The sequence below is a fragment of the Rhinopithecus roxellana genome, chromosome 1 (assembly GCF_007565055.1).
Source record: "Rhinopithecus roxellana isolate Shanxi Qingling chromosome 1, ASM756505v1, whole genome shotgun sequence".
Lineage (NCBI taxonomy): Eukaryota > Metazoa > Chordata > Mammalia > Primates > Cercopithecidae > Rhinopithecus > Rhinopithecus roxellana.
In genome coordinates, this window is record NC_044549.1 from 115,575,513 (window position 1) to 115,590,834 (window position 15,322).

Here is a 15,322-nt window from a genome sequence, read left to right on the forward strand (position 1 = left end):
CCAAATTAATACTTTTATAATTTCTTACACCTGTCTTTACTGCAATCTCTGAACATAAATTGTGAAGATTTCATGGACAATTATCACTTCCCCAATCAATACTCTTATAACTTCCTATGCCTGTCTTTACTGTAATCTCTTAATCCCATCATCTTTATAAGATGAGGCTGTATGTCACCTCAGGACCCTGTGAGGATTGTGTTATCTGCACAAATTGTTTGTAAAGCATGTGTGTTTGAACAATATGAAATCTGGGCACCTTGAAAAGAAGAGGATAACAGTGATTTTCAGGGAACAAGGGAGATAACCATAAAGTCTGACTGCCTGCAGGGTCGGGCAGAACAGAGTCATATTTCTCTTCTTGCAAAAGCAAATAGGAGACATGTCACTGAATTCTTTTTCTCAGCAAGGAACAGCCCTGGGAAAAGAATGCATTCCTGGAGGAGGCCTCGAAAATGGCCACTCTGGGAGTGTCTGTCTTATGCAGTTGAAGATAAGGGATAAAATATGCCCTGGTCTCCTGCAGTGCCCCCAGGCTTGCTAGGATTAGGAAATTCCAGCCTGGTGATTTTAGTCAGACTGGTTCTCTGCTTTTGAACCCTGTTTCCTGTTAAGATGTTTATCAATGGCAATGCATGCACAGCAGGACATGGAACCTCATTAGTAATTCCAATTTCACCCTGGCCTTGTGATTTGCTCTGCCCCCATTTGCCTTGGGATATTTTATTGCTTTTGAAGCATGTGATCTCTGTGACCCACACCTTATTCATACACTTCCTCCCCTTTGAAAATCGCTAATAAAAACTTACTGGTTTTGCAGCTCAGGGGCATCACAGAACCTGCCGACACATGATGTCTCCCCCGGACACCCAGCTTTAAAATTTCTGTCTTTTGTACTCTTTTCCTTTATTTCTCAGACCAGCCGATGCTTAGGGAAAATAGAAAAGAACGTACATTGAAATATTGGGGGCTGGTTCCTCCAATAGACAAGATATAGCTGGGTCTTGTAGTTTGATCTTTCTTCTCCTTCCGAGACTCTTATTAATCATATGTGACACCTTTTATAGTTGTTCCACAGTTCTTGGATATTCTATTCTCTTTTTTTCAGTCTTTGTTCTCTTTGCTTTTCAGGTTTGGAAGTTTGTATTGAGATATCCTCAAACTCAGAGATTCTTTTCTCTGCTTTGTCCAGTCTACAATAAGCCCACCAAAAGCATTTTTAAAATTTCTGTTACAGTGTTTTGATATCTTGTATTTTTTTTTTTTTGGTTCTTTCTTAGAATATCCATCTCTCTGCTTGCATTGCCCATCTGTTCTTGCATGCTTTGTACTTCATCCATTAGAACTCTTAGCATATTAATCATAGTTGTTTTAAATTAACTATCTGATAATTCCAACATTCCTGTCATATCTGATTCTGGTTTTGATGCTTGCTCTGCCTGTTTAAACTCTTTATTTGCTTTTTAGTATGTTGTGTAATTTTTTCTTGATAGCTAGAAACTAAGTACTGGGTGAAAGAAACTGCTATAAACAAGACCTTAGTAGTGTGGTGGTAAGGTGTAAGCAGGGTAGGAAACATTCTGTAGGCCTGTGATTGGGCTCTTTAAGTGAGTCTATGCCTCTAGATTGTGAACTTCACACATGCTTCTCAGTCCTCCCCACCTCTCCTTTGGTGGAACAGGGTGGCCAGAGCAGTCTGGAGTTGGGCATTTTCTTTCTTCCAGGTCAGTTAGGCTCTGATAAAAAACCCCGCAGGTTTGGCTCTTATTAAATTATTTATCCTGAGGAAAGACCTTGTTAAGAAGAACAAAACGCTCTAGTGTATTTCACCTGTTCCTGCCAGAATCACAAGGGGATTTTTCTCTAATATTAACTCTCCTGACCTGATAGATCTCTTACAGGTGAGACAAACAAAATTGTAGGCCCCCTCCCCTCAGCTGGGTCCCACTGGAGTTTTTAATTCTCAAAGTTGTTGTATTAGTGTGTTCTCATGCTGCTAATAAACACATACCTAAGACTGGGTAATTTATAAAGAAAAATAAGTTTAATTGACACAGTTTCACATGGCTGGGGAGGCCTCAGAATCACAGCAGAAGGTGAAGGAGGTAAACAGGCATGTCTTACATGGTGGCAGGCAAGAGAGCATGTACAGGGGAACTAACATTTATAAAACCGTCAGATCTTGTGAGACTTATTCACTATCAGGAAAACAGCACAGAAACCTCCCCACTGCCTGCCAATGGTTCAATTATCTTCCACTGGGTCCCTCCCACGATATGTGGGGCTTATGGGAGCTACAATTCAAGATGAGATTGGGTGGGGACACAGCTGAACTGTATCAGTTCTCTACACTGAACTTTCAGCAATTCGTCAATTACAGTTCAGATTTTTCCTACTCTGGCTTTGGTTCCGGCAGGGTGGCTACTTGCAAGCTTCTGTTTGCCATGTTGCGATTCTCTGTACACCTCTTGGTCACTCCAATTTTGGGGGAAGTGATTTTCCCTGTGACATCACTTATCTGGTGGATCTAGGAGGAGCTGTTGATTTTTAAGTTTAGCTTTTTACTTGTTGTTAGGATAGAGTGGTGTCTTCCAACCTCCTTACATGCTGGGCCAGAAACTAGAAATCCTACCAAACATTTTTTACTGTTGTTATTATTTAATTTTCACTGTAACTTGGGAGGTAATTTTTATTGACCTGATTTTTACAGAGAAGTAACTGAGACCCAGAAAGGCTATGTACCGACTAATTGGTAGAGACAGAACTAAAAGTCTCCAAATTGGCATCTTTATGCTAGGCATTGCTCTATAGCTGCCAATTTGTTTAAAAGACAAATACAACTGAAAGGGTAAAATATTAAGCCACTGATTCCAAAATATAAATCAGCTTTAACTGCAACAGGAATAAAGCATTTTGATTTTGAGAGATCACAAAAAAGAAACCAAGTACATAATAAAAGTTGGCCTGGAAAGGAGGAAAATAGGATACAAATAGGAGATGAAGGTCACCAACAGGCAACATTCACAGCTTCACAACTTCACTTGGGTCTGGCCCTGTTGCCTACATGGGCTCAGTGACTGCTACCCCCAAGATTCATTTCTAGGGTTGAGTCCATAACCAGGTCAATTATAATCAAGCGTGGATTATTTTTTCCAGCTTTGCTGCTGAGTGAGAGTTGGATACCAGTGTAATGTGATAAACGATGTTCTATTGGTCCTCGTGGTCAGCATTTGTTCTATTCACTGGGGCCATAATAAACGTGTGCCCCGAATAGTACATGAAGTTCTATGTAGCCAAATTAAAATGCCCTCTAAGTAGTCTCAATACCATGTTTTTTTCAGTCTCCAAATAGGCATGACCTAATAGGGAAAGAGTGCTGTAAACAAGAGGGAACACTTTATTGTCCATCAGTAGAGAGACATGTCCTATTTCCTCCTTGACTTAGCTTGCCAAGTTTGGTAAAACAGAAACCCAGTGAAGATTCAGGATGTCTCAAAATCAAAGCACACAATAAAGGAACATGGAGCATATAAAGTACTAATGTCAAAATTTGGTTTAATTTTCAAGACTTTATTATTTAAAGTTATAGATACACTTCAGGGCTTTTGAAAGAACACTGTACATACTTAAAACTATTTCATTTAAGCTACTTTGACTCATCTTCCATTTACAAACTATTTTCTATGTTACCTAAAATACAAACAGCAAAATAATTATTTTTTGGAACAATTGCTTTCTAAATCCTGAGGGAAACAATAACAATAACAGATTTAAAATATTGGATGCCTATATATACATGTAAAGTACATCACAAATATTTTCTCTAATGATCAGCAATATTTTGTACTTTTTGAATCCAGAAATTGAAAGATTAATCAGCTTATCCAAGATCATATATGTTTTAGTCTCAGTTCTTCAGAGAAAACAGATCCAATAGGGGTGTGTGTGTGTGTGTGTGTGTGTGTGTGTGTGTGTGTGTGATATTTACCTTAGTATAATGAAGAGATTTATTTTGAGGAATTGGCTCATATAATTATGGAGACTGAGAAGTCCCAAGATCTGCATTTGGCAAGCTGGAGGCCCAGGAGAGCCAATGGTAACAGTTCTAGTCTGAGTCTGAAACCTGAGAGTTAGAAGAGCTGATGGTGTAAGGTTTACTCTGAGTCTGAAGGCAGGAGAATACTGATGTCCCAGCAGTCAATCAGGGAGTGTGAATTCTCTTACTCAGTCTTTTGTTCTCTCCAGGACTTCAACAGATTGGATGGGGACCACTTACACTGGGAGGGCAATCTGCCTTACTTAGTCTACAGATTCAAATGTTAATCTCATCTAAAAACATCCTCACAGACATACCCAGGATAATGTTTAAACAAATGTCTGGGCACCCCATGGCTCCATCAGGTTGACACATAAAACTAACCATCACAGCATAGCTGGAAAGCAGCTGAGATGGAGGATTTAAATACAGACCAATTTAACTCTAAGGTCCATAGTTTTTCATCACATCACTCTACCCCAAGGAGGTGAGTTTTCTGATCCCAAGCTCCAACTTCAAGAGCTATATTGATTGTTTTGGGATGTGTGGGAGATCCTGTTAAAAACTCTTTTCATCAAATGTTCTGAGATCACCCAGCTGTTAATTTAGTTTCATCTGGCTCATCTTCAAGCCTCTGACACACCATTCATTGCTGGTAATGTTCTGGAAATTCCCACTGCACTTCCTTTTTGGCAAAGTTAACTTTCATTTACATTAGGGTTACTAAGAATTTCAGACAATAGAAAGTAGCTTATATCATCCAAAAAAGCTAAGGCCTTCTACTTTTTTTTTTTTTTTTTTTTTTTGAGACGGAGTTTCACTCTTGTTGCCCAGGCTGGAGTGCAGTAGAGCGATCTTGGCTCACTGCAACCTCTGCCTCCTGGGTTCAAACAATTTTCTGCCTCAGCCTTCCAAGTTTCTGGGATTACAGGCATGTGCCACCACACTCAGCTAATTTTATATTTTTAGTAGAGATGGGGGTTTCACCATGTTGGCCAGGCTGGTCCCGAACTCCTGACTTCAGGTGATCCACTCACCTCGGCCTCCCACAGTGCTGGGATTACAGATGTGAGCCACCATGCCCAGCCAGGCCTTCTAATTGTTTTAATTAAAATATTGTAAACATAAAATTTATTTTTCAAATTATTTATTTATTTGTATTGTATATATTTAGTGTATACAACATAATGCTTTGTTACACATGTGCATAGTGAAATAATTGCTGTAAGTAAGCAAATTAACATATCCTTCACTTTTCATAGTTACTTTTTTGTCATAGGAGTATCTGATATCAACTCTCTCAGCAAATTTTCAATATACAATATGGTTAATAATATGATACTACTAACTATACTCCTTCTCCTATATACTAGATCTCTAGACTTATTAATACTACATAAGTTTGTATCGTTTGACCTACCTCTCACCATTTTCTCCCCTTCCCAAATTATTTTTCAAAAGCACAGGTTCTTTGGTTCGAAAATCCAAATTTATTTTTATACCTTTAGTTTGCAGATTCAAGAAGTTCAAGACTTCTTAACGGATAAGATATACTGCATAAACCACTTAGATTTATCTAAAACCACATAAAACCCATGTCTTAAGAAATGATGAAGAGCATTAAAACTTGAAATGCGTATTTCTCCCAATTTCTAGAACCACATTTTGCATTACATAATATTATATCATCCACTATGCCATATGTAAGACAGCATTGTCAACCAGTCTGTCTAACCATACTGAGCAGTCTTTGAAACAAATCAGCTGAATATGATGTTGCCTTGGGTAGGAACACCCTGACCCACCAGGAAAAGATTGGCTGCATATCTGTCAACAATGGGCTCCAGCCCTCACTCTCTGATCTGTTTGGTATTCAGAAAATTCTCTCTGAGTGCCTCATCTCTGTGGTCTGTAGGAGTTAATGTGCCAGAAAAGGAAAATGAATGCCAAATTCATTTTCAGTATATTAATGAGATCAGACCCAAGGACAATTGAACAACACTTCCCTCCGCCTTTTTTTTTTTTTTTTTTTTTTGAGACGGAGTCTTGCTCTGTCACCCAGGCTGGAGTGCAGTGGTGCGATCTCGGCTTACTGCAACCTCTGCCTTCCAGGTTCAAGCGATTCTCCTGCCTCAGTCTCCCAAGCAGCTGGGACTACAGGCCTGCACGCCACCATGCCCAGTTAACTTTTGTATTTTTAGTAGAGACAGGGTTTTACCATATTAGCCAGGCTGGTCTCAAACTCCTGACCTCGTGATTCACATACCTTGGCCTCCCAAAGTGCTGGAATTATGGGCATGAGCCATCGTGCCCAGCCCAAGACTCCTATTTTTAAAACCTGAAAAAATTGTCATGAATGAAATGTAGACAGAATCTGTAAGTCATTTGCTACATTAAGATACTCAGGCAAAGGGATTTATTTCTATACATTATGATGTGTGCCTCCAAGCTTGTTTCATAAATAAATATCTTAAAAATGTACTTATTTGCCTGCTGCATAATTAACTCATTCATTCATTCAATACATGTCCATTAGACATCTCCCATTTTAAGTCATTTTTATGCTGGGTAGTTTAAGGGGTTTTAAGATAAATAGCAGAAGTGTTGAGAGAAGACAAATACCCAAATAACTGAAATGCAAAACAGAGCAATATAAGTGCTGAGTAAGGGGAAAAACAAAGAATTATCAGGATTTAAAACAGGGTAAAATTAAACAGAGCACTAAATGAAGTAAATTAGGAAATATTTTATGAAGGATGAAGAAGGTGATTTTAGCCTTGAAGGATGGTAGTCACTTCTGGCAAAGCACTAATATAAGCATAAGTCTGTTGGTGGGAAAGTTCACGGTACAGCACAGCTTTGTTGATGGGAAGAGTGTGGGAGATTGGGATGGAATAATGGATGCAGCACAGATCAGAGGAGAAACCAGAAAGGCCATATGGGAATTAAAAGTTAAACTCAACTGGAAAACAATTGCCTGCACACACTGCGGCCAGTGTGGTCTGCAAGTCAGAAGCTCTCTGCTCTATTCTGGCATCCTCTGTGTCTTCTGAGGCTTCTTTCACCTCTCTGGGCCTCAGTGTCCATACATGTAAAATGAAAATACCACTCTGCCGACTTCATGAAGTTATTATAATGATTAGATGATGTAGATTATTACTGATTTTCAATGTTGGGTGGTAGAGGAGTTGGTTAGAGCTATGCTATTTAACTTTTCAGAGCTCAGAACATAAATAATGTTTAATGTAAAACAGCCTTCAAAATTCTCTTTAAATAATATTGCTAGACCCACAGAGACACAAATCAAAAACAAGTTAATCATATATCATGACAATGATGATAAAATTGCTTTTTTATGACCTTTTTAATATAGACATTATTAAGATTGCAATTCAAAGGAAACTAAAAATTAGAGAGGGGAAGTCGTTTTCTACAGTTATGGGCTGGAAAGTAGCAGAGCTAAGTCTATAAACTCAAGCAGCCAGACTTAAGCTGAAATGCTTAACACAGGCTAAACTGCTCTAAAATAAAGCAAGCATGCTATGATCTTGCATATGGTTTTAATAAAAGAAAAAATATATACTTTTGTGACTATTATCCGAGTATTATTAATCCAAAAAGATAATTTTCAATTCTCTTTTATTTAAAAAGGTACACACACAAAAAATATTTAATACTAACATTATGAATCAGTGAATTGAAGTTAAAATGGGACACTATTTTTAGTTAACATTTTAGCAGATGCCTTAAAACATTGTTCATGTATTTTTTTTTCAGTTTATAAATTAAGACATGTTCATCATAGAAAACTGAAAAAATATTGAACAGCATAAAGGCAATAAAACAATCCACAATCTTTTCATAAACATTTTATTAAATGTCTTTCCAATCTTTATAAATATGCTACACTACTAAGAATTACGAATGTTGGGGGTGGGAAATCCTCAGCCTCAGTAGTGGTCATGGACACGTTGAGCTGGGTAGAAGTGGAGGGGCGATTTGAGGAGTCGGGAGGGGGTGACAGGCTAAGATTCGGAGAGAGAGGTGCTAGTGGCTGGACTCAGCCTGGAAAGAATCTTCTGCTGACTCTCAACTTTTCCTGGAAAAAATGAATCATTCCCATCATATGGGGATGAGCTATATGGGCTCCAATAGTACCATGCAGCCTTCTTACCATCACCCAACCACTTCAGCCTCACACTCCCATGATGGAGGAGACAGCAACATGAAGATGATGATGCCTGTTACCTTCTACTTTAGCTTTAAGAATGTGGAATTACTGTTTTCTGGTTTGGTGATCAATACAGCTGGAGAAATGGCTGGAACTTTTGTGGCAGTGTTTTTTACTAGCAATGTTCTATGAAGGACTCAAGATAGCCCGAGAGAGCCTGCTGTGTAAGTCACAAGTCAGCATTCGCTACAATTCCATGCCTGTCCCAGGACCAAATGGAACCATCCTTATGGAGACATACAAAACTGTTTGGCAGCAGATGGCTGAGCTTTCCTCACCTCCTACAACAGTGCTGCACATCATCCAGGTGGTCATAAGCTACTTCCTCATGCTCATCTTCATGACCTACAATGGGTACCTCTACATTGCAGTAACAGTAGGGGCTAGTACAGGATACCTCCTCTTCAGCCAGAAGAAGGCAATGGTAGGAGACATCACAGAGCATTGCCATTAATGTCAGACTCTATGGTGTGGTCTTATTGATTGCACTGGGAAGCTGTTCAAGACTTGAAGACGTGATTCCTGCTCCAATCATCCCTTCTTCCTCCTCTTTGTGCATGTACACACACACACACACCACACACCTGCTCAACAGAGGTTTAGTTTATAGTCTCCGAGCTAAAGTAGTAACCTCCCAAATTGTTTTTGCTAATAAGCTGAGATTCCCATTTCTCTGAAGGAGAAGCCCGCATGAGATGTCTTTTCCTTCTCCATCATCTTACAGCCAAGTTATATGTTCTTGTCTAATCCATGCAGCTTTTTGTTCATTGACTTGATCATCTGCTTCCTTTTTGAATGTTTAACAGATAGTAAGTAAATTTGGTGTTTTTCCCCCCTGGGTCAGTGATTGAAAGGGGTTAACTTCAGCCAGGATTGATGGCAGCTGAAGGAAATTCTTGCCCAACTAAACCCAAAACTCAAACTTAACATTAGAAAATAAGGTCCAGGGCCGGGCACAGTGGCCCACGCCTGTAATCCCAGCACTCTGGGGGCCCAAGGCAGGCTCGATCACCTGAGGACAGGAGTTCGAGACTAGTCTGGTCAACATGGTGAAACCCCATCTCTACTAAAAATACAAAAATTAGCTGGGCATGGTGGTGGGCACCTGTAATCCCAGCTATTCAGAAGGCTGAGGCAGGAGGATCACTTGAACCTATGAGGCAGACGTTGCAGTGAGCCAAGATGGTGCCACTGTACTCCAGCCTGGGCGACAAGAGTGAAACTCCGTCTCAAAAAAAAAAAAAAAAAAAAAATAGAAGGTACAGCTTTTGGATTCAATGAGTGGGAAATACATGGTGCCTTTCTCTTGATGTGATGCATTACACCAAAATCTTCGTAGTGTGCAGAGGGGTGGTTTGAAATTAAATACGGGCTTAGAGCTTGCAGAGTGTGTATTCTTGGATGGCTGACTCATCGACTTGCATTCCCACTTAACACTTTGATTAGCATGAACTTGCCAATCAAAAAATGACAATCAATTTGAGAAAATAGAAATAGATATTATTAGGCCTAGTGTGGCAGCTCAGCCTGTAATCCCAGCACTTTGGGAGGCCGAGGTGGGCAGATCACGAGGTCACGAGACTGAGACCAGTCTGACCAACATGATGAAACCCTGTCTCTACTGAAAACATAAAAATTAGCGGGGCATGGTGGCACGTGCCTGTAATCCCAGCTACTCTCCTGAGGCAGGAGAATTGCTTGAACCCAGGAAGCGGAGATTGCAGTGAGCCGAGATCGCACCACTGCACTCCAGCCTGGTGACAGAGCGAGACTTCATCTCAAAAAAAAAAAAAAAGGAAAAAGAAATAGATATTTTTAAATAATACCATCTGCAGTTTACTTTGACTTGATACCTTGGTTTGTCCCAGCTGAAGTGAAGCAAAAGAATTTGAATTATTTTTCCCACTATTGTTTTCGCATGTCTGCCTCTGAAACAGTGATTTTCAAGCTTTAGCATGCATCAACATCACCTGTAGGGCTTGTTAAAACACTAATTGCTGGGCCTCAATGCAAAAGCCCCCAAAGTGGCACTTCTGAGTTCCTGCTGATGATACAAGGGACCACACTTTGAGAATCTCTGCTTTAAACTAAGAAAATATGAGCTGGTGGGTTGGCTGCCCGGTATTGGGCATGGAGATTTGAACTGCTGATTGGTAGATGGTGTGTCTGGACTTAACTCACATAGTAAATACTGTTGATCAATATCTAATCATTCCACATTTATTGAACTCCACCTGTGTGTATGTGTACCCAAGCACACCTGCGTGAAGGGCTATAGCCAAACTATTTTTACTAGCCTGTATGAAGTCATTAGTCCTTATTTTTAAAGGTCTATGACTTCTTGGAAGTAGTTTGATTGTTGAGAGAGACCTTTGATCTGCAGTGTAAATCTAGCAGTCACGGGCCAGAAGGGCAAAAGCCCAGTTCTCTCTTTGGAAAGACTCAGGGTGTGGTTTGCTGAAGTCCAGATTTTCCTCAGGCTCCAACAACTGTGTTCATACCAAGCAGATCCTCATCCTCCATGTAAACATCTTTGTTATTAGTGAGGGTTTAATTACTTCACAAGTGGCCAAAACCCCTATTCTCAATGAAGAACCACATTGGATTTTTATTCTGTTCAGTTGTAGTCTACACTGAAGTCTTATTCCCGGTTCAAACTACCTCTTTAAATTGATTCGTCTTGTGCTGATCTGTTAAATCCTGCCCTCCTTGGTGCTAGATCCAGTTGTGCCTCAGGGCAGAGGAAATAAAACACAGCTATCCTGTTGGCCTTTGTACTTTCTCCACGGGTGCCAGTTAAATATTGGAGAGCAAGGAATGTGTACTTGTATGGCTTTGAACCAAGAGAGGGTTATGAACCTACTGGATTGAGGTTAAAATCTAAGAACCAACATTTAGAGCTTTGTGCTTTTCTCTCATTCCATCACCTTGCAATGATGATACTTAACATGAGCAGGGTGAATGACAGGTACTGACAAAGTCCAACACAAAGATGTAATACAGCCTGTTGTCTTAAGCCAAGGAATCATAAAATCATAAGAAATAAATAGAAATCAATAGTTAGTAGTGACACTGGTGCTCTCTAGAAATCTCACCATGAGCTGCTATAGAATACCCTCCCAGCAACAGAACCTTATCAGTAAGGCCAGCTAGACACAATGGCTCACGCCTGTAATCCCAACACTTTGGGAGGCCAAGGTGGGAGGATGGCTTGTGTCCAAAAGTTTGAGACCAGCCTGGGCAACATAGTGAGATCCCATCTCTATAAAAATCAAAAATTAGCTGGGCGTGGTGCTGCACACCTGTAGTCCTGGCTACTTGGGAGGCTAGGGCAGGAGGATTGCTTTAGTCCAGGAGGTCGAGGCTGCAGTGAGCCATGATTGCGCCATTGCACTCAGCTCGGGTGATAGAGCAAGACCTTGTCTCAGAAAAAAAAAAAAAAAGAAGAAGAAGAAAATTCAAGGCCAGTTAAAACTAAATGCTATGACTTTGAAATTCACAGAAATAAATAGCAGTTTAGGTTAGGTCTGCAGGTATTCAGGATAGAGATACAGGTATTCAGGATAGAGATAATCTCCTGAAAATGTGAATTTCAGAGATTCTTAGACTGGCTGCCAAAAGATGAAGCCAGTGAAGGAGAAAAAGCTTAAATTCCATCTTGAGCCCTTGGACTGTGATAATACAATGATTTCATTAACTTTTCATTTCTATATACCTGTTCATTTGGAATTTAATGCTTGACTTCTATATTCATTTTGGATCTAAACTTCTCTCTTCCTCTTTCCCCATTCACATCTATTAGAAGACTGCATCACCATTTCTTTAGCCTCCTTACTCTGCTGTCCTTTCCCTTTTCTTTGAGTGTTTTTGATCTTACCTCTACTGTATTAAATCTCCATAGGCCTCCTGATGCATTGGACAGTGGTATGCTGTGCATATAAATACCAACCAGAAATTGGCATTTATAAACCTGTTAGAGACTTTAAGCATGCTTCAAGAGGCAGTTGCCCCACTGGAATTTCTATAAGGCTGGTACCTTTCCCAAAGTTACAGAATCTTAGGTGCCGTCTCTAGTCTGTGATGGAGGAACTCCCAGCATCCCCATTGCCCACAAATGGAATCCTCACTGTATCCACTAGGAGATTAGAAATCAAAGTTTCTTTACTACTTCTATGGTAGGGTTGTCTGAAATTCCCTTTTAGGCTGTGGGTACTGGTCTTGGGTGCTAGTCATAAGGGGTTCCTTATAAGGAGCAGGTGGAGGGGAATACACTTTCACGTCATTCAATTTTGATCCTGCCCTCTCCAGCTACTCCTTCAAAAGATACAAAGTCTGGGCCAGGCACAGTGGCTCACACACTTTGGGATGCTGAGTGGGGGTGGATCACCTGAGGTCAGGAGTTTGAGACCAGCCTGGTAAAACCCCTCCTCTACTAAAAACACAATAATTAGCCGGGTGTGGTGGCGCATGCCTGTAATGCCAGCTACTCTGGAGGCTGAGGCAGGAGAACCACTTGAACCTGGCAGGTGGAGGTTGCAGGGAGCCAAGATGGCACCACTGCACTCCATCCTGGACGACACGAGCAAAACTCCATCTCAAAAAAAACCCCAAAAAAGTGCATTTGATATAATGCCTTAGTTACTGGGGTCTACAATTAATGTTGACTGTTTTAGATTGTAAGCTTCTGGAGAGCAGTATTGCTGTAGCAGGAATGTTTTAACAGTGTCATATGAAAAAGAACAAAATAAATATTTTGATTTTGTGATTAAAAAAGAATTTAAAATGTTTACATTGAAGTTATGTTTCTCAGCAACAGAATTTTCACTCACTGCTAATTTTTCCCACTTTACTATATTTAAGAAGATATGATTTGTATTATATATTTATATATTATACATATTTATATAGTCAGATACCATCTAACACTAGTCAGAATGGCTGTTACTAAAACGTCAAAAGATAGCAGATGCTGGCCAGGCGCGGTGGCTCACACCTGTAATCCCGGTACTTGGGGAGGCTGAGGCGGGCAGATCACAAGGTCAGGAGATGGAGACCATCCTGGCTAGCACAGTGAAACCCTGTCTCCACTAAAAAATACAAAAAATTAGCCAGGCGTGGTGGCGGGTGCCTGTAGTCCCAGCTACTCAGGAGGCTGAGGCAGGAGATTGGTATGAACCCAGAAGGAGGAGCTTGCAGTGAGCCTAGATGGCACCACTGCACTACAGCCTGGGCAATGGAGTGAGACTCCATAAAAAAAAAAAAAAAAAAAAAAAAAAAAAAAAAAAAAAAAAGATAGCAGATGCTGGCAAGGTTGTGGAGAAAAAAAAATGCTTGTACACTGTTGGTGGGAGTGTGAATTAGTTCAGCCATTATGGAAGACAGTGTGGCAATTCTTCAAAGACCTAAAAACAGAAATACCATTCAACTCAGCAATCCCATTACTGGGTATATACCCAAAGAAATAGAAATAATTCTATTATAAAAACACATGCACATATATGTTTACTGAAGCACTATTCACAATACCAAAGAGATAGAATCAACCCAAATGCCCATCAGTGATAGAATGGATACAGAAAAAGTGGTACATATACACCATGGAATACTATGCACCCATAAAAAAGAACAAGATCAGTCGGGTGTGGTGGTTCATGCCTGGGGACATGGATGGAGGTGGAGGTCATTATCTTTAACAAACTAACACAGGAACAGAAAACCAAATATTACATGTTCTCACTCATAAGTGGGCATTGAACAATGAGAACACATGGACACAGGGAGGGGAATATCACAAATGGGGCTTGCTGGGGAGTGGGGGCAAAGGGAGGGAGAGCATTAGGACAAACACCTAATGCATGTGGGGCTTAATACCCAATGCATGCAGGGCCCATAATCCTTAGCAAACTAATGCAGGAACAGAAAACCAAATACCATATGTTCTCACTTATAAGTGGGAGCTAAATGATGAGAATACATAGACACACAGAGGGGAACAATACACACTGGCACCTTTTGGAGGGTGGAGGATGGAAGGAGGGAGAGGAGCAGGAAAAATAACTAATGCATACTAGGCTTAAAATCTGGGTGGTGAAATACTCTGTAAAACAGAGTTTACCTATGTAACAAACCTGCACTTGTACCCTTGAACTTGAAAGTTAAAAAATTATACAATCATATTTACATATGATTATATATAAAATAATGATATAGCAATTATATATATTTTACATTAAAAATGTAAAAATCTTCAGAGTACAGCTCAATGAATGTTTATATACACCCATGTAACCACCATGCAGATCAAGAAATACAATATTTCTAGCACCCCAGAAGGCTTACTTGTGTCCCCTCCCAGCCAATGCCATCCCCATCTAGGATGATTGTTGATTTTCTCTCTATCACCACTGATTAATTTTGTCTGCTTTGAACTTCTTATAAGGCATACATTATATATTTCTGGTGTCTGTTTTTTTTTAAAAGCCACATTGCTACATATCTCAGTAGTTTGTTCATTTTCACTTCTATGTAGTTCTCCACTGTATGAAAATAATCCAATGTATTCATCCATTCTAGGGTATTGAGTTGTTTCTAGTTTGGCTTTTGTTAAAAAAAAGAAGCTATGAACATTCTTGTACCTGCCTTTTGGGTGTACATAAGCACTTATTTCTCTTGGATATATACTGAAAAGTAGAATTGTTGGATGATAACGTATACATACATTTAGCTTTAGTATTAGGTTGGTGCAAAAGTAATTACAGGTTGTGGTATTGAAAGTAATGGTGGCCGGGTGCGGTGGTTCATGTGGGTGATCTCAACACTTTGGGAGGCTGAGGTGGGCGGATCACAAGGTCAGGAGATCAAGACTATCCTGGCTAACATGGTGAAACCCCGTCTCCACTAAAAATACAAAAAGTTAGCCGGGCGTGCTGGCGGGCACCTGTAGTCCCAGCTACTCGGGAGGCTGAGGCAGAAGAATGGTGTGAACCTGGGAGGCGATCTTTCTGTGAGCTGAGGTCACACCACTGCACTCCAGCCTGGGTGACAGAGCGAGACTC

The 15,322-nt window shown here is 40.2% G+C and overlaps 1 pseudogene; it reads left to right on the forward strand.

Annotated features, from left to right (window-relative positions):
* The first annotated feature begins 8,046 nt into the window (after positions 1–8,046).
* LOC104657164 lies at positions 8,047–8,721 on the forward strand (annotated as a pseudogene).
* Positions 8,722–15,322: the final 6,601 nt, after the last annotated feature.